The 19253-nt window shown below is 35.3% G+C and overlaps 4 non-coding genes across 4 annotated transcripts; all 4 read left to right on the top strand.

Annotated features, from left to right (window-relative positions):
* Positions 1-13127: 13127 nt before the first annotated feature.
* LOC124937134 lies at positions 13128-13209 on the top strand. Its single transcript, XR_007099245.1, has one exon. It is a non-coding gene; the product is annotated as a small nucleolar RNA SNORD25 (small nucleolar RNA).
* A 1028-nt stretch (positions 13210-14237) lies between these two features.
* On the top strand, positions 14238-14319 carry LOC124937138. Its single transcript, XR_007099249.1, has one exon. It is a non-coding gene; the product is annotated as a small nucleolar RNA SNORD25 (small nucleolar RNA).
* Positions 14320-14371: 52 nt separating this feature from the next.
* LOC124937199 lies at positions 14372-14514 on the top strand. The gene has a single exon (XR_007099307.1). It is a non-coding gene; the product is annotated as a small nucleolar RNA snoR136 (small nucleolar RNA).
* A 1479-nt stretch (positions 14515-15993) lies between these two features.
* On the top strand, positions 15994-16066 carry TRNAR-CCU. The gene has a single exon. It is a non-coding gene; the product is annotated as a tRNA-Arg (tRNA).
* The last annotated feature ends 3187 nt before the right edge of the window (positions 16067-19253 follow it).

Raw genomic sequence — 19253 nt, 5'->3', positions numbered from 1 at the left:
ATAATTGAAGACATGCAGACAACTTATGGGATATTTTTGACTTATAATAAGGCATGGAGGGCAAGGGAAAATGCTTTAATAGCGGTGCGAGGGACGGTAGAGGATTCTTATGGAATACTGCCATCATACCTTTACATGTTGGAGAAGTGTAATCCTGGTACCATAACCGACATACAGACAGACGAGCTCGGTCACTTCAAGTATATGTTCATGTCCCTAGGCCTCTCAATTAGGGGTTTCAAATCCTTTTGCCGTCCTGTATTATGTGTTGATGCTAGTTTTCTTAAGCACAAGGTGGGTGGTCAATTATTGGTGGCTATTGCATTGGATGCGAATGAGCAACTATATCCTGTCGCATTCGGCGTTGTTGATTCAGAGAATAATAACTCCTGGACTTATTTCATGCAAAAACTAAGAGACGCAATTGGATTAGTTGATGATCTCGTCTTCGTATCCGACAGACACCCAAGCATCGCTAATGCCTTGTGTGTTGTTTTCCCAGAAGCAGACCACGGTGCGTGCACATATCACATAAAGATGAATATTGTGGCCAAATTCAAAAGTGATAAGTGTCATGCGGAGTTTGATTCGGTTTCAAGGGCATACACTGTCCACGAATTTAATCGTTGGTTTGAGAAAATCAAGGTTAAAGATCACCGGATTGCTGCCTATTTGGAAGAAATTGGGTTCCCAAGATGGAGTAGAGCATTTTTTCCCGGTAAGCGATACAATCAACTGACAAGCAATTATGCTGAGAGTTTCAATAGTCAGAGCAGGGAAGCCAGAAAGTATCCCATTTCAGAAATGGCTGAGTATTTAAGATTCACAATACAACAATGGTTTAACGATAGAAGAGAAAGAGCGTCTAATCACGAAGAAGTTTTATCTCCAAATTATGAGAAGGTGTTACGTGAGGGATTCGAGAAGGCCAGATTCTATACAGTCCAATTCCTTAACCGATTCGAGTTTTATGTGCATGACAATCAGTCCCATTTCAAAGTCAATTTGAAAGACATGAACTGCACTTGTAGAGTATTCGAAGTTTCGGGACTTCCTTGTACGCATGCAATGGCTGCTGCCCGTAGTCGGAATTTGGTTTCTTATGACTTCTGTTCAAGGTATTAATATCTAGCTCACGTGTTCATTCTGTTTAACCAATTAATAATTCGTTATATTTTCCCTACACACAGGTATTACACAACTGAGTGTTGGATAAATTCATATGCCGAGACATGTTATCCTCCCGGTGATGAAGAAAATTGGGATGTTCCCGAACATATCAAGCAACGTTCGTGTCTTAAACCAAATGTGAAGGTTAAGAAAGGCAGGCCACAAACAAAGCGTAGGTCATCCCAGGGTGAGGTCCGTAAGATCCCGAGACGATGCAGCTCATGTGCTGGGCTTGGACATAATAGGGCAACATGCAAAGCAGTTATGCCTGCACCATCTACTGCACGAGCTTCATCATCTAAGCAGCATGACTCATCATCTAAGCAGCATGACTCATCATCTCAACAATATGAACCTTTAGTTTGATAGATACTATGTTGTAATATATGTTGTTAATTGAACTATGGTACTGGTATGTTGTTAATTCAGGTTTAATGTTTATGTTGTATGTTCTAGTAGTAGTAGTATATGAGTAGGGAAACGATGAGTATTAACTTAGCGAAACGGGAGGCACTTAGCGAATCGGGAGGGACTTAGCGAATCGGGAGGGACTTAGCGAAATGAAAAGTACTTGGCGAAACGAAGAGTACTGGGCGAAACGAAGAGTACTTGGCGAAACGAAGGCTACTAACTTATCTTTTTTGTAGGTTGAAGGGTCAATTTACAATACATCAATTTACACAAAATAATTTACAATACATCATCCAACTTCCAAAATATTCATCAAGGTTTACAATACATCAAAATAAGTTATCCAATTTACACAAAATAATGTTTAACACATGTTCTCTTCATAACCATGAAGTGATGTAAATACCTTGTCAAATGAAGTTCATGATTAACTATAAATAACAAAAAATCTTGATACTTAGCGAATCGCGAGGTATACTTAGCGAAACGGTAAGTCCGTAGCGAAACGGTAAGTCCGTAGCGAAACGGTAAGTCCGTAGCTAGCGAAACGGTAAGTCCGTAGCGAAACGGTAAGTCTGTAGCGAAACGGTAAGCAGATCTGAAACGGAAACACATACGCTCTTATCAGACAGAGATTTTCTGCAAATATGAACAGATAACAAATAATAACCTAACGAAATGCTCAAACATGAACCAATATGAACCATATAAGAAATAAGAATCAACCAAAACGGAGAAAATGATAGACATAAAGGAAATATGAAAAAGTTTTTGAAATGAAGAAAATGTAAACAAGAACATAACTGTTAGAATGAAGATCTACCTCGACGCCGTTCAAATAGTTAGAATCGGAGAACTCACATAAACCCTAGTATAAGAAACCTGCATGCAAAATAGATCTAGGGTTAGAAATCGGCAATAGATAAACATAAATGAATTAGTTAGGTTAGAAGAGCTTTGATCGGGTTTGATTGTATGGATATTGGAGGAAACAGAGACGTCGTCGCCGCCGGCCGCCGTCGTTGCCGGCCACCGTGAGTGAAGGAGAGAATTGGAGGAAGAGAGAGAAAAAAATTTAGGGAAATGAAATTATTTGGGTATTTATACAAACCTCTAATCCACTTCGCGAAACGCTAAGTGACTTAGCGTTTCGCGACAAGGGCAAAATCGTATAAAAAAATAGAACACCACAAGCGCAAAAAAAATTATAAAATTCCACCAGGTCAAATAAACAAGTTTGCAAGGTCATTTCGTCAAATTTCCCTAATAATAATAATAATAATATTTGTTTCTATGTTAACTGTTTCTTCAAAATAAATATGCAAATGAATTTGATTGTGTAGACTATGGTCAATAGATTTACCAAATAAGCCATCAAACCAACATGATGTTTCTTTGATTTAATCTTACTTACAAATTGAATCATCCTAACCAACCGGTTAGATTTTGGGACCATACTATCTTATTTAGGCATTTAAGGGAGAAGATAGTTACATTTTCATCACTAAATGATAGTATATTTATTACAAATATAAGTTAAAAATATATTGATAAGGCATTTAAGGGAGAAGATATTTTTTTAACTTATATTTGTAATGAAGCCGTAGAACCTACCAAAGAATAAACCTGATAGAACATTTCACTCTTATCTTTTATTTTTCATTCCTCTTTCTCCATAGTAGGAGGGGATGATGGGTGGTATGGACACAAAATGAAAAATGGAGATTTAGAGCCACTAACTGTAGCGAATGACTAATACTGTAGCGTGGGAATGACTAATGACAATTTGAGAAATTCACAAATAGACCTGGAAAATGGAAAGACAAATGGTGATTTTTGTTTGGGTATGGATCTGTAAGGATTTTAAAAATGCTTCGGGTATCTAAACTTTTTTTTGTTCGATCCGGAAATTCGGTAAAAATATCAGATCGGATCGATATTCGAATTCGATCAATTGGATTCAGATTTTTTCGGATCGGATCGGCCGGATAATCGGATTAAATTTTTCGGATCAAATTTTTTGGTCAACCTGTTTTTTGACCGAGATCCAAGAACTCAACTTCCAAGATATTTATTTGATAAAAGACTTACAAAAATATTAAAATAAAATAATAAAATATAATATAATAATTTAAAATAGAGAATTTTTTTAATATTTTTTAATAAATTAAGTGTTTGATAGATGAAAAAATAATTAAATGATATTAGATTAGATTGATTTATTTAAATAATTCACTTACAGAGATTAATTTAATTTTTTTTATATATTAAAATAAAGATATTTAAGATAAAAATTATTAAATTTATTACACTATTTATAAGATTAGGCTTGGATTAAGCTACATATTTATGTTAGGTTTGTGTATGAAACCCATCCCTAAAAAATAAAAATTATATTAAAAATGTGATATAATTATATAACCTTCTAATTTTTTAATTTAATTCACTTTTTTTTAATTTATAAAAAATGAAACAAAATTTATGTTTATCGATTCGTTTTATTTCTATTTTTTTTAATTCATCTTAAACAAAAATTAAAACCCCTGAATTTTTTAATGCATAATGACTGTTTCGCTACATAAGAAAAAAAAACTCCTAAAAAACATTATTAGAAGAGAGTAACGTTATGAGGTTCTAGTTCAAGTTTTCTTTTATATATCTAGAAAAACTTAGAGCGGGAAATTGGATGAAATGACCCTACAAATAAGGCTATTTGCATCCGTGGTAATGTTTAATAATTTTTGATCTGATGACCACTTTTTTTTTTGACGATTTTACCCTTTTCGCGTAACGCGAAGGGACTCCGCGTTTCGCGAAGTGAAACGGTATTGATATATATACTCAAATTTTTTCATTTCTCTCATTTTCTTTCTCTCTCCTCCTTTCTTTCCTCCGGATTTTGTCGCCGGCGGCGTAAACTCCGGCGACGTCGACTATTATGAATGAAATCTACAAGATAAGAAACCTAATCCCCGAATCTATGTTTATATAACAGATTTATGTTCTTATTTGTATTTCTTAATGAAACCCTAACCCTAAATATGTTCTTTTTGGTGATATTTGTTCATATTGAATCATATTTGTTCATATTGGGTTATATTTGTTCATATATGTTCATATTTGTTCATATATTGGTTTATTAGTTCATATTGGTTCATCTTATTGATTGTTCTTTTGGCTGTGATGATATTTGCAGATGATATCGTTTCTGCTAGTTACTTAACGAAGCGTTAAGTACTTAACGAAGCGTTATGTACTTAGCGAAGCGTTAAGTACTTAACGCTTCGTTAAGTACTTAACGCTTCGTTAAGTACTTAACGCTTCGTTAAGTACTTAACGCTTCGGCACGCGCGCGTAGGAAGACGAAGAGGCGCGCGTATATGCACGCGCCATACCATATATTTTAAAAAATAAAACATTTGGACATTCATTTCTTTCCCTCTTCTATCCTCTCGATTCCTCTCTCTCTACAACCGTCTCACTGAAGAACACATTGACAAGGCCGATCTTCCCGTCCCCCTCGTGTCCTCCCTCTCTATCATTTATTCCCCATAAATCTCAGGTTAGTTTTATTTTGGTTGTTGCATGTCTTTTTTTGGTTATGGGTTTTCATATTTGCATGTTTAGTTTTAGGGTTTTGGCTGTTTCAGTTTATTTGGTTAGGTTTAGCGTTTAATGTTTGTTTCTGGTTATTGATTATTGCATTATATTTGCATGTTTGTTTCTGGTTGTTGGTTATTGTTTCTGGTTTAGGGATTCGCGAAGTACTTAACGAAGCGTTAAGTACTTAACGCTTCGCTAAGTACTTAACGCTTCGTTAAGTACTTAACGCTTCGTTAAGTACTTAACGTTTGATGTGGTCTATGTATATGATCTTACATTTTTGTTGTTGTTCCTTTTGTAGATGGAAGAAACCACCGTTCCTGATTTCCCTGGACGGATTTCTTGGAAAAGCGCCCTCTGCCTTAAGAAGATTGTAACGAAGTTTGAGGAAATGGATCTTGTGGAGAAGGTGTACAATACCCAATTCCGATATATAGTCTCTGCGCCAGTGTTGGAGTTCTCAGGAACTATTGTACATCACATGTTGCTTAGGAGGGTAACCTCAACCTCCAAGGAGATTACTTTCAATATCAATGGGCAAGAACTTGTGTTTGGTATGAAAGAGTACGCCTTGGTGACGGGCCTAAACTTCGGAAGGTTTCCTGAGGTGAACGAAGAAGAATGCCGAGGTTGTCCACCTCTGTTGGTAAAATATTTTAAAGGGAAGTCGAGTGTAGTAATGCAAGACTTGGAGACTGCTTTTTTGAGATGTAGAGATAAGGAAGATGCCTGGAAGATGGGGCTGGTATGCTTGATTTGCCTGTACCTATTTTCATTTGACCCAAGGAGGGTGGTATTTGCCAAAATCCTCCACATGGTCGAAGACGAGGAAAGTTTCCTCCGATTTCCTTGGGGGAAAGTGACCTTTAGAGCCACCCTCAAGGGTTTGAACAAGAACATGAGACATCTCAGTCACAAATATTATAAGAAGAAGAAGAAGAGTACTACTGATCCTTATGCTCCTTTTGCTTATAACATTTATGGGTTTGCACTGGCATTTCAAGTGTGGACATATGAGGTCATCAAAGGTTTTGTTCCTAAATTTGCTAGAAAGAATGAGCTTAATGATCCTCTACGCCCAAGGTTGTTAGTCTGTCATTCCAACAGGAAGAACACCTTGATCGAGATAAAGACTATCCTGGAGACAACGGATCTGACTGAGATGGAAGAGTCCTCCATGGAGAAGAGGTTATACAGTGGTGAGGACTTTGAACAAATAGATGAGTCAACTGATGAATTTTTTGAGGGATTTACAGAAGGGAAGTTATTGAAGGAGGATTATGATGATGAAGAGGAGGGAAGTGAACCTGAGGATGAACATGAAGAACCTACTTCCAAACCAAACACCCGGAAGAGAAAGGCTGCGCTTAATCTCAAAGAAGCCGTAAACCTGAAGAGGAAGCTTGCTTATGAATCTAGTCCTGCCCACATTCCTAGCCCTCCATCCGCTACTAGTCCTGGATTACCTCCAACATCTTCTGTTGGATGTAAATGTGAAGAGCTGAAAGAGGAGGTAAAAGCGCTGAAGGAGGAACTCATCAAAGAGGTGAAGGAGGAGCTCAAAGAGATGAAAACAGCTTACGAAGAAACTCAAACAAATCACAAGGCTTATATGAAAAAGTTGGTTGTTAGTATGTGCGAACAGTTATTAGCCAAATCCAACCAAAGGATGGCCACTTTAATTGTCAAATTAGATAGTATGGAGGAGGAGAGGAAGAAGAAGAAGAAGAAGAGCAAATTGGAAAAGAAGGGCAAGACTGAGGTGAGATGAAGATACTTATCGCTTCGTTAAGTACTTAACGCTTCGTTAAGTACTTAACGCTTCGTTAAGTACTTAACGCTTCGTTAAGTACTTAACGCTTCGTTAAGTACTTAACGCTTCGTTAAGTACTTAACGCTTCGCTAAGTACTTAACGCTTCGCTAAGTACTTAACGCTTCGTTAAGTACTTAACGCTTCGTTAAGTAATTATCTTTTGTTGTTCTTAACTAACCACACTGTTGTTTTATTTTTGCAGGAAGGGAATGTGGAGGAGATGAAGACGAATGACATGGAGATGAAGGATGGGAAGGTGGAGGAGGAGAGTGAGAAGGTGGAGGATATAACTGAAGTAAGTTTTACTTAGTGAAGTCAAATATTGTTTCGGGAAGTAAACGCTGACCACACTGTTGTTTTCTTTTTGCAGGATGGGAAGGTGGAGGAGATGATGACGAATGAGATGGAGATGAAGGATGGGAAGGTGGAGGAGGAGAGTGTAAAGGTGGATGGTGGGGAGATGTTGCTCTCCGATATGATGCAAGAAATAATTGAGAAAAAGAAGGATAAGGTCAAGGTTGAGAAGGTTGAGAAGGTTGAGAAGAAAGCCAAGGTTGGGAAGGTTAAACTCAAGGTTGGGAAGGTTGAGAAGAAAGTCAAGGTTGAGAAGGATGCCACGGATGGGAAGGATGAGAACGATGGGAAGGATGGGAAGGATTCGAGGGCTGGGAATGATGAGAACGATGATGATGACTTCCAATTATACAACACTCCACCTAAAGGAGTAGTTCCCAAAAAAAGAGTGAGGAAGCAGAAGAAAGATGAAGACTACACCAACCCTTGTTTGTCAAAACAGCCAAAGACGAATGATCCATTAACTATCAATCCCCTTCAAAAATTTGATGATGAGTTGTTGGTTCAATTACAGAATTGGTTGAAAGATGAAGCTACCAATGATGAGACAAAGACTGTGTTTACTTGCGAAGCACGAAAGAAGTTGTTTGTTAGAGTTCTAACAAAGTCCACATGGCTTAAAGATCCTGTAAGTCTTGCATTTCATATTAATTCTTTAACTTATGAATAAGGTTTTTGATATATGCTGCCTTTTGTAGGAAATCGACGCAGTGTGCCACTTGTTGCGCAAAAGGATTGAGCAATATCCCAAGACATATAAACATTGTAAAGTATCAATAGGGGATTGCTTATTAGCAGATATGATGAGGCGAGAGTACCCGAACTATAAAAAAGATCCTGAAAATTTTCCAATATCAGACGTCTTTTCTCAGTACTTCTGGGGAGCGCCTCATAGACATATGCCAGAATGGCCACACGTAGACGATATTTACGTGCCTTTGAACATTGGCAACAAGCATTGGGTACTGTGCGTCGTTCGTGTACAAGATAATCACATTGACGTTTATGACTGCGACTCGAGTATTTATAGGAATCTCGATCCATACATGAGACCTTTGTGTGAGATGTTTCCACGAATATATGCAATGGGAGCCAGTGATGCTGAGCTAAAACGGTATCCTAATTTCAATTTCCAGAAACTGACATATAAAAGGTTGCCACACCCAGTCAAAAATGCAGTCGCCAAAAATGGGGAAGTCCCTAGAGCAGAAGAAAGTGGGGATTGTGGTGTATTTATGCTTATGCACATGGAATACTTGACTGCTGGTTTAGGTGTAGAGAAGGTGACTTCCAATGAAATGGACTTTTTTCGACAAAAGATGGCGGTCCGGTTATTTCATCAAATTACAGAACCTTAGTTTGTATTGTAATCGTTTATTGATTTTTGGATAGAACTTGACTTGTGCTTATGTATTCTGAACTTGTATTACTTTTTGGGTAGAACTTCAACTTAAGTTACATTTCATGTTAAAATATTTTTAGTTTTAATGTAGTCTGGTTTGTTGGTAGTCTGATATTTTAAAAACCAAAGAATTGAACATATAAATCAATGTACCAAGTAACTAACTTAAACTCACTTAAACCCAGTTTTACTTAACGAAGCGCTTAACGAAGCGTTAAGTACTTAACGAAGCGTTAAGTACTTAACGAAGCGTTAAGTACTTAACGAAGCGTTAAGTACTTAACGAAGCGTTAAGTACTTAACGCAGCGTTAAGTACTTAACGAAGCGTTAAGTACTTAACGAAGCGTTAAGTGCTCCTACAGTAAACAGATAAACTAGATACAACATACAGATTACAACTTATCCGATTACAACTTATCCGAGTTCAACTTATCCGAGTACAACTTATCCAAAACATAATACAACTTATCCAAAACATAATACAAATTATCCAAAACATAATACAACTTATCCAAAACACTTATACAACTTATCCCAATCCCAATCAATCTAAAGGCTCATATTGTTGAGATGATGGCTCGTGCTGTTGAGAAGATGAGTCATGATGCTTAGATGATGATGCTTTTGCAGTAGATGGAGCAGGCATGACTGCTTTGCATGTGGCCCTATTATGTCCTAGTCCACCACATGAGGTGCATCGTCTCGGAGCCTTACGTACCTCACCTTGAGATGACCTACGCTTTGTTTGTGGATGCCCTTTCTTAACCTTCACGGGTGGTTTTAGACATACTCGTTCCTTGATCATTTCGGGAATATCCCAATCGTCTTCATCACCAGCAGGGTAACATGTCTCCGCATATGCATTCATCCAAGATTCAGTTGTGTAATATCTGTAAGATTGGAAAATAAAACGATTAAACAATTGGTTAAATAGATTGAACATGTGAGCTGAATAATACCTTGAACAAAAGTCATAACAAACCAAATTGCGGTGACGGGCAGCAGCCATTGCATGAGTACAAGGAAGACCAGAAACTTCAAATACCCTACAAGTGCAGTTCATGTCTTTCAAATTGACTTTAAAATGAGACTGATTGTCATGCACATAAAACTCGAATCGGTTAAGCGATGATACTGTATAGAATCTAGCCTTCTCGAATCCCTCACGTAACCACTTTTCATATGTTGGAGATAACACTTCTCGGTGGTTGGACGCTCTTTCTCTTCTCTCATTAAACCAACCTTGTATTGTCACTCTTAAATACTCCGCCATTGAGGAAATGGGGTACTTTCTGGCTTCCCTGCTCTGACTATTAAAACTCTCAGCATAATTGCTTGTTAGTTGATTGTATCGCTTACCGGGGAAAAATGCTCTACTCCATCTTTGAAATCCAATTTCTTCCAAATAGGCAGCAATCCTATTATCTTTAACCCTTATCTTGTCAAAAAAACGATTGAATTCGTGGACGGTGTACGCACGAGAAGCCATATCAAACTCCATATGACAATTATCAGTTTTGAATTTCGCGTTGATATTCATCTTTATGTGATATGTGCACGCACCGTGGTATGCTTCTGGAAAAACAGCACATAAGGCATTGGCGATGCTTGGGTGTCTATCGGATACGAAGACGAGATCATCAACTAATCCAATTGCTTCTCTCAATTTTTGCATAAAATAAGTCCAAGAGTTATTATTCTCTGAATCAACAACTCCGAATGCGACAGGATATAATTGTTCATTAGCATCTAATGCAATAGCCACCAATAGTTGACCTCCCACCTTGTGCTTAAGAAAACTGGCATCAACACACAATACGGGACGACAAAATGCTTTGAAACCCCTAATAGAGAGGCCTAGGGACATGAACATATACTTGAAGTGCCCGAACTCGTCTGTTTGGATGTCTGTTATGGTACCAGGATTATGCTTCTCCAACATGTATAAGTATGAGGGTAATTTTTCATATGAATCCTCAACCGTTCCTCGCACCGCCACTAATGCCATTTCCCTAGCCCTCCAAGCCTTATTATAAGTCAAATTTACCCCATAAGTTGCCTGCATGTCTTCAATTATTTTCTTAGGCAAGTGATTATGGTGATGGTCCATATACTTACTCTTCACGCACTGCCCAATAACCCATGCTGGTGTTTGCATTTTTTTCTCTGGCCTAGATAGAACTGAGCATGAGTGTTGTTGGTCGAATTTCCGGATCTCAAACATCTCAGATAATTTACCTTTCACGGCACGCAATCTCCATTTGCATTTCTCATCCAAACATTTCACATACCAAAGATGTTTTCTTGACTTCTCCACCTTGAATTCAAAATGATTAGCCATCGCATATTTATATAGCATCAGTTGTAGTTCTTTTTTATTTTCAAACAAGGCACCGACTTCCAATACAGTTTCAGTAGTTAACGCCAACGCAAATGAGGGGTCTGTCGGTGATATGTCTGTCGGTGATATGTCTGTCGGTGATATGTCTGTCGATGGTGTACCAAATGATGATCTTCTTGCACTACATGGTGTACCCAATGATGATCTTCTTGCACTAGTAGGTGTACCCGTTGATGCTCTTCTCGCACTATGTGGTGTAGGTATCGATGCATGCAAGTCCTGAGTAAGTGGGATGTGAGGCAAAGAGTTATCTCCGGCTTCATTACTTTCAACAAAGACCTCCGAGGGTAAAGCTTCTGGTACAATTTTCTGAGTAAATTGTGGGAGAATACTTTCTTGAGTTGGGTAGGTAAGTAGTGGTATCTTTTCTTTAGTAAATTGTGACTTCTCTACTACAGACACAAACAATGGTGACACAGTTCTACCCAAAATCAAGCGTGATAAATATATGTTCAGATCCTCATCATCTTCAATAAAAACGGGTTTAGGATTTGTGATATTCGGAATATCATACTTCACTTGCAGCACTAAATCATAGGTAGATTTCTGCACTTGAAGTCTTTCATGGAGTTTATCAATTAATTCAGCATAACGAGTGCTTTGGGGTAAATCCAATGTTTTGATTGAAGAGGCATCAAAAAACCATATTCCATTAGCATCAACTTTCCACTCTCCATTATAGAAAACGAAAACTTCGGCTGCAAGATAAATTGGAAACGGGATAATTAATACTGTGAAATGGAAACCCTTGGCGAAACGGGAAGTACTTAGCGAAACGGGAAGTACTTAGCGAAACGGGAAGTACTTAGCGAAACGGGAAGTACTTAGCGAAACGGGAAGTACTTCGCGAAACGGGAAGTACTTCGCGAAACGGGAAGTATCATCAGATGAAACCCTAAACAACGCAGTGATTCGAAAATGCATAAATGAACAACAATAAACTTGAAATACATAAACTTACCAATTGTTACAGTGCTTGTGCTCGTCGTGGAGCTCATTGAGTGCCGCCGTTGAACTCCGTCGCCGGCGAGATTAGAGAGAAGGAGGAGAAAAGAGGAAGGGAAGAGAGAGAAGAAGAAGAAAAGAAATGAAAAAAAGATGGCCGGATTTTATTATATAGTAAGGGTATTCTGGACTTTTCACAGCGTCTCACTTCGCGAAACGCGAAGTCCCTTCGCGTTACGCGAAAAGGGTAATTTCGTCCAAAAAAAATTAAGTGGTCACCAGATCAATTTCAATTATCTGGTGACCACGGAGGCAATTTGCCTTATTTGTAGGGTCATTTAGTCCAATTTCCCCTTAGAGCTCATATAAGTTTAGGTTTCTTTTATATATTTAATAACTTTTTTATATTAAAAATATATTCTTAAATTTAATTACTTACAAAATTAATATAATAGAAAGGTTTGGATTGATGAGAGAAAAACATTGCACCAAAAATCACAAACCCTAATACTATTTTCACTTGGTTTTCATAGGTTATGTAAATATGTATTTATTTTAATTCAAAAAAATTAATTAACACTAATAAAAAAAAAATTGATATTTGGTATTTACCTATACTTGTAAAAATATGAGAAGTTGGGTCGGGTTATGATGAATGGGTATAAACCGGAAATAAAAGTAGATTACATTTGGGTCTGGTTCGGGTGTAAAATCCGTCACCCAGTCTGTAAATTAGGGTTTATTTGCCGCCCTCTGCTTCCTCTACTATATAAACTCTGCAATTCATCCATACAAAAATCAATAATTTTTCCTCTTTTCTTCTATCTGATCTATCTCTTTCTGTTTATTATAGTTAAGCTTCTCTATCTGATCGGCGAGATTTCTTCAGTTCTCGATCGATTCGTTCCCTTGAAGCTATATCAATTTGTGTTGTTCTTTCTTTCCATATATCTCCTTCATTTGTTTACATTCAATTCAATGGAGAAAGAACAGTTGGGCAACTACACTTTCTTCTGTATCTTGTTTTGGAACGGTGATGAGCCAATCAGACCTGTAATGATTTGCGGCAATGATCGCAATACATAAACATCTAAGGGACTGAGTTCCGTTGATTGTGTTTCATTGATTGATATTCTTTAGATTGTTGCTTCAGTTGGTTGCACATATTGAGCTTGACACCCTAAAATTTGTGTTTGGCAACTGTAATTGTACTACATTTTACTTCTTTCATGTTTCATTTTGATTTGCTACGTCTTTTTTATCTTTATGATTATCAGGTTGGAAATTCTATCATATGGGTTTGAGGATATGGGATTATATATTGGATTTGGAAAGATGGTATTGTTTTCATGGAAGAATTGAAGAAGTTTTTGAATGTTGTTATCGGGTGATGGAAAGATGCAGGTTTGTGAGTGATTCTGTGTTTAAGATGATGGAAATGATTTTTGAACTTGAAAAGATGAGCAGGACGTTGAGGAACTACATTTTACTCTTCCATGTTTTTTTTCGATTTGTAGTGTCCTTTTCATCATTTTGATCATCTTATACCAGGTTGGAAATTCTATCATATGGGTTTGCGAATTTGGGATTTTATATTGGAAAAAGGGTATTGCCATTTGTCTCCATGTAAGAATTGAAGAAGCTTTTGAATGTTGTATACAGGTATTGGAAAGAAGCTGTCTGTGAGTGAATCTGTGTTTAAGAGGACTGAAAAATTACATGTTTTTTGGTATTATCATGTTGTGTTTTGGGTGAGAATTCTTTACTGAGTTTATCAAAATTGTATGTATGTTGTATTTTTAAATTGTTTACTGAATTAAGGATATTTTATGTCACATTTTATGACTTTAATCAATAGTCAAATAAAGTTAGTATTTTGTTATTTTCACAATCTCATTTATGTAACTTATTTCAGTTGAAAATTGGATAAAAATAGTCAGAATTTCCTTGTATCTGATGTACCTCTTTGTGTATATAGTTAAGCTTCTTTATCTGATCGTCGAGATTTTTCAGTTCTCGATTGATTCGTTCCCTTGAAGCTATATGAATCTGTGTTGTTCTTTCTTTCCATATCTCCATTTGTTTACATTCAATGGAGAACAGTTGGGCAACTACACTTTCTTCTATATCTCGCTTTGGAACGTTGATGAGCCAATCAGACCTGTAATGATTTGCGGCAATGATCGCAACACATAAACATCTAAGGGACTGAGTTCCGTTGCTTTTAGCTCTGTTTTTCATTATTGATTTTGTGTTTCATTGGTTAGATTGTTGCTTCATGTGGTTGAAAATATTGAGCTAGACATCCTTTATGTGTGTTTGGCAATAGTAATTGAAGCTATATGGACTTGTTCCTCTCGCTATCCAGTGTTGTAATTTACATGGAGCATTTGGACGTTGGGGAACTACATTTTAATTCTTTCATGTTTCTTCTTTATTTGTAGTGTCTTTTTCATTATTTTGATTATCTTATACTAGCGGGTTAAATCCTATCATATGTGTTTGAGCATTTGGGATTATATACTGGAGGATTAGAGCATTTGAGATTATATATTGGAAAGAATTGAAGAACCTTTTGAATGTTGTAAACGGGTGATGTAGTGAAGCAGGTCTGAGTGAATCTATTTTAAGATGATGCAGAAGTTGTTTGAACTTAATAAGATGAGCATTTGGATGTTGGAGAACTACACTTTACTTTTTTCATGTTTCCTTTTGTTATGAAGTGTCTTTTTCATGTTAACATCATCTTATACTATCAGGATGGAAATTCTATCACATGGGTTTGTGGATTTGGGATTATATATTGTCCGCATGCAAGAATTGCAGAAGCTTTTGAATGTTGTAAACAGGTGATGGAAAGAGGGTTTGTGAGTATTTTGTGTTTAAGAAGATGGAGAAGTTTGAATTTGAATAAATGATGGAAAGATTGCATCTTTTTGGGTATTATCATGTTAATGTTTTGATGAAAATTCTTTAACTGAGTTTATCAAAATTGTATGTATGATCATTTTTTAATACTGAATTAAGTGTATGATACAAATTTTGTGACTTTAATCAATAGACAAATAAACTTCCATTATGTTATTTAAAGAAAATGAGCTCAATGTATGATCAATTTCTTATTAGTGCATCAAAGTAAAAAGAAATTAGAGTATAAAATTTCCAAGGATCAAATGAGACATGGATTGACTTATTACACAACTTGTTAAAGGTTTCATATTTTGAATTTTTTTATTGGGTTTACTTTATGTTAAATGTATATGTTTTGTCTAGACCATTTCTTATATGTTTTTTTTTTTTATTGTATCATTTGTATTTTAATTTAAATAGTGAAAATCAATTGTGAAAAATATATGTTAAAATAGAGTAAAATGTATTTAATTGAAAAGTTAAAAAATTATCAATGCTAAAAATTACAATGATTAGAAGATAAAAAGTTAAACTAAACAAAACTTTAACCTCTATCATATATAGTCTTTTACATCATTGACTCCATTTGTTACCATAAGATATAAGAATTATTTATATCAAATTGCACTCCTTCAAATATAAGACATATATTTTCTTAACCATGTAGTCCTCAAATCATCTAATTTTATTCTTAAGCGTTCAAATTCTATGTCATTATTAATTTCCTTGTATTAATAAGTTTGTCAGTTTCAATCTTCTCTGCAAATCATGTCTCAATTTATTCACCAAAAGTGATATACAATCAAATTTCAATAACCGAAATTGTTTCCAATATTTGTTTTCTCATTCTCAGAGTTTTCAACAATTAGATTCATCATGAGGTTCTAAATTTTAAAACTTAATTCTTAAACCTATGTATCTAGCTTCTTCCTTCAAGAAATTACGAATTGTATTCAAAACATTAAAATTGTAAAAATATGAAGCGCCTGTAGCTCAGTGGATAGAGCGTCTGTTTCCTAAGCAGAAGGTCGTAGGTTCGACCCCTACCTGGCGCGTTTCTTTTTCTTCTTTTTTGTTTCTGTTCTAACACAAATACAATTTATTCTTCCTACTAAGTTATATGACATAGTATTATTTGTTTTCATCAATAACTTGATTGAATTTGCTTCATAGTTACCCACTTGATATATTTCATGGGGGGTGGTTAGGTGTAATTTAATTTTCAAGCTATAATAATTGACACATCTTATTGATAAAGGTCACATAAAAATCTTTGCTGCCTTTATTATTATTGTAAGTTGGATTATAAGCATTCTTCAATTGCCTTTTGATTATCTCTGTTCATTTCATGGTATCAGTCACTAGAATTCTTGGTACTAAATTCAATTGGGAAAGATATTGGTTATATTATTTCACCTAAAGAAGCCAATATTAACTTTGTCTTCATTACCCAAGAGGTCTAAGTTGCATATACTAAGCCTCTGTTTAAGCTGCAATCAATGGAAGGTGCAGTTGAAAAAAAAAGAGTTTTGATCATATGATGTTGGTTGAAATTGAGAATGAGCCACAAGATTTTGCATAAATCCATGATTTTATTTTATATTCTTACCCAAAATTTGATATTCATAATTATCTGGGTAAGATTTATCTAAATGATTTATTTGAAAGGTTTGATTTCAGTTGGAATTTGGTTATTCGCCCTTCAGTATAGTTTTTGCCATATTTTATTATCTCATAAATATGAGTTAAAGATATATGGATATATCAATTTCCTATCAAAAACAGATAATTTCTCTTATTTGTACATTGTTTTTTTAACAAGTTTATTTTATATTATCTTTATCTTTGTTAATGTCTTGAATTGAATGCACTTATTTTTTTTTTTTTCTGATTTTGGTCCATTAATTGTTTTTTTCTATTTATTTTTGGTTGAATTTTGTTTTACAAGGTAAAATTTCTCATTCTATGTTTTTTCCATTACAAGTCTTCTTCTGTAGTACCATAATTATTTAGTTGTATTATTTTGTACATGATACTTATTGTAGAATAATCTTGTTTTAAAGGCTCAAGTACATATTGGGTTATTCTAAGTTTAAAAATTCATGGGCTCTTCTCCTCTTAATTGGATCAATATTTGATTTTCATTAATGTTATTTTAATCAAACATGTTCTTTACCTCTTGTATATTGATCCCAACTTCTATGAATGATTTATGATTTTTTTTTTTTTTACTTCTCATATGGTTGAAACTATCACAAAAAACGATTTGTCTTGTGATACATTATACTTTATATGTGGATCTTCCTGAGAATTGGTCGGCCTACATTTCTGGTGAATTGATTCATTCATCGTAATAGATATTTCTAGTGCAATAAGAGGTGGATATCCCAACCTCACTAAAGTCCTGGATTTGAGTCTGTCAGGCGTAGGGGTGAGCAAATGGGTAAACCCAACCCGTATTACCCAACCCATATTCAACCCAAATTAAATTTACCCAACCCATAATTCAACCCATATTATTTACTAATATGGGTTGGGTATGGGTTGGGTTGAGTATGGGTTGGGTAACCCAAATTATTTTATTTTTATTTTTTTATTTAACATGTATTTGACTCATTTAACACATTTTTATTCGTTTAACACGTTTTTCACGTTTTTGACATTTTTAATATGTTTTTCACACGTTTAACACGTTTATGAAACGTTTAAAACATTTTTGGCACGTTTAACACATTTTTGACACGTTGAACACATTTTTCATGTTTTTGGCATATTTAACACATTTTTAACACGTTTAACACGTTTTTGACACGTTTGACACGTTTTTGACACGTTTGACACGTTTTTTCACGTTTTCGACACATTTAACACATTTTGGCACGTTTAACACGTTTTAACACGTTTTGACACGTTTAACATTTTTTTTTCACATTTTTGACACGTGTCACACGTTTTTGGCACGTTTTGACACGTTCAACACGTTTTCCACGTTTTGACACGTTCAACACGTTTCCCACGTTTTTGACACGTTTTCGACATGTTTAACACATTTTGACACATTTTTGGCACGTTTAACACGTTTTAACACGCTTTGACACGTTTAACATATTTTTAACATTTTTGACACGTTTTACACGTTTTTGGCACGTATTGACACGTTTTCCACGTTTTTGACACGTTTTGACACATTTTTTCACGTTTTCGACACGTTTATCACATTTTGACACATTTTTGGCACGTTTAACGCGTTTTAACACGTTTAACACGTTTTGACACGTTTAATATATTTTTCACATTTTGGCACGTTTCACAAGTTTTGACACGTTTAACACGTTTTCCACGTTTTCCACGTTTTTGTCACGTTTAACACATTTTGACACATTTTGGCACGTTTAACACGTTTTAAGACGTTTAACACGTTTTGACACGTTCAACATATTTTTCGCATTTTTGACACGTTTCACATGTTTTTCTCGTTTTTGGCACGTTTTGATACGTTTAACACGTTTTGACACGTTTAATACGTTTTTCACATTATTGACACGTTCACACGTTTTTCACATTTTTGGCACGTTTAACACGTTTTGACACGTTAACACGTTTTGACACATTTTCCATGTTTTCCACGTTTTGAGACATTTAACACGTTTTTGACACGTTTTCGACACGTTTAATACGTTTTCGACACATTTAATATGTTTTCGACACATTCAACACGTTTAACACATTTGACACGTTGGACACTATTTGCATGTTTAACACGTTTTTAACACGTTTCACACATTTTTCACGATTACGACACATTTAACACATTTTGACACATTTTTCACATTTTTGGCACGTTTAACACGTTTTGACATGTTTAACATGTTTTTCACGTTTTTCACATTATTAACACGTTTAACACGTTTGTAACATGTTTAACATGTTTTCACACGTTTTTGGCACGTTTAACACGCTTTGACACATATTCCACGTTTTTGGCACGTTTAACACGTTTTCCTCGTTTTGGCACATTTTGATACCTTTAACACGTTTTTGACACGTTTAACATGTTTTTCACAGTATTGACACGTTTAATACGTTTTCACATGTTTAATGTCAAACGTGTGAAAAACATATTAAACGTGTCAAAAATGCCAAAAACGTGTTAAATATGACAAAACGTGTTAAAACTTATCAAAACGTGTTAACGTGCAAAATAATATGTTAAACATGTCAAAAATATGTTAAATGTGTAAA

The sequence above is a fragment of the Impatiens glandulifera genome, chromosome 4 (genome assembly GCF_907164915.1).
Source record: "Impatiens glandulifera chromosome 4, dImpGla2.1, whole genome shotgun sequence".
NCBI lineage: Eukaryota > Viridiplantae > Streptophyta > Magnoliopsida > Ericales > Balsaminaceae > Impatiens > Impatiens glandulifera.
Note: the sequence above shows the minus strand (reverse complement) of the source record. Positions and strands in the feature narration are given on the sequence as shown.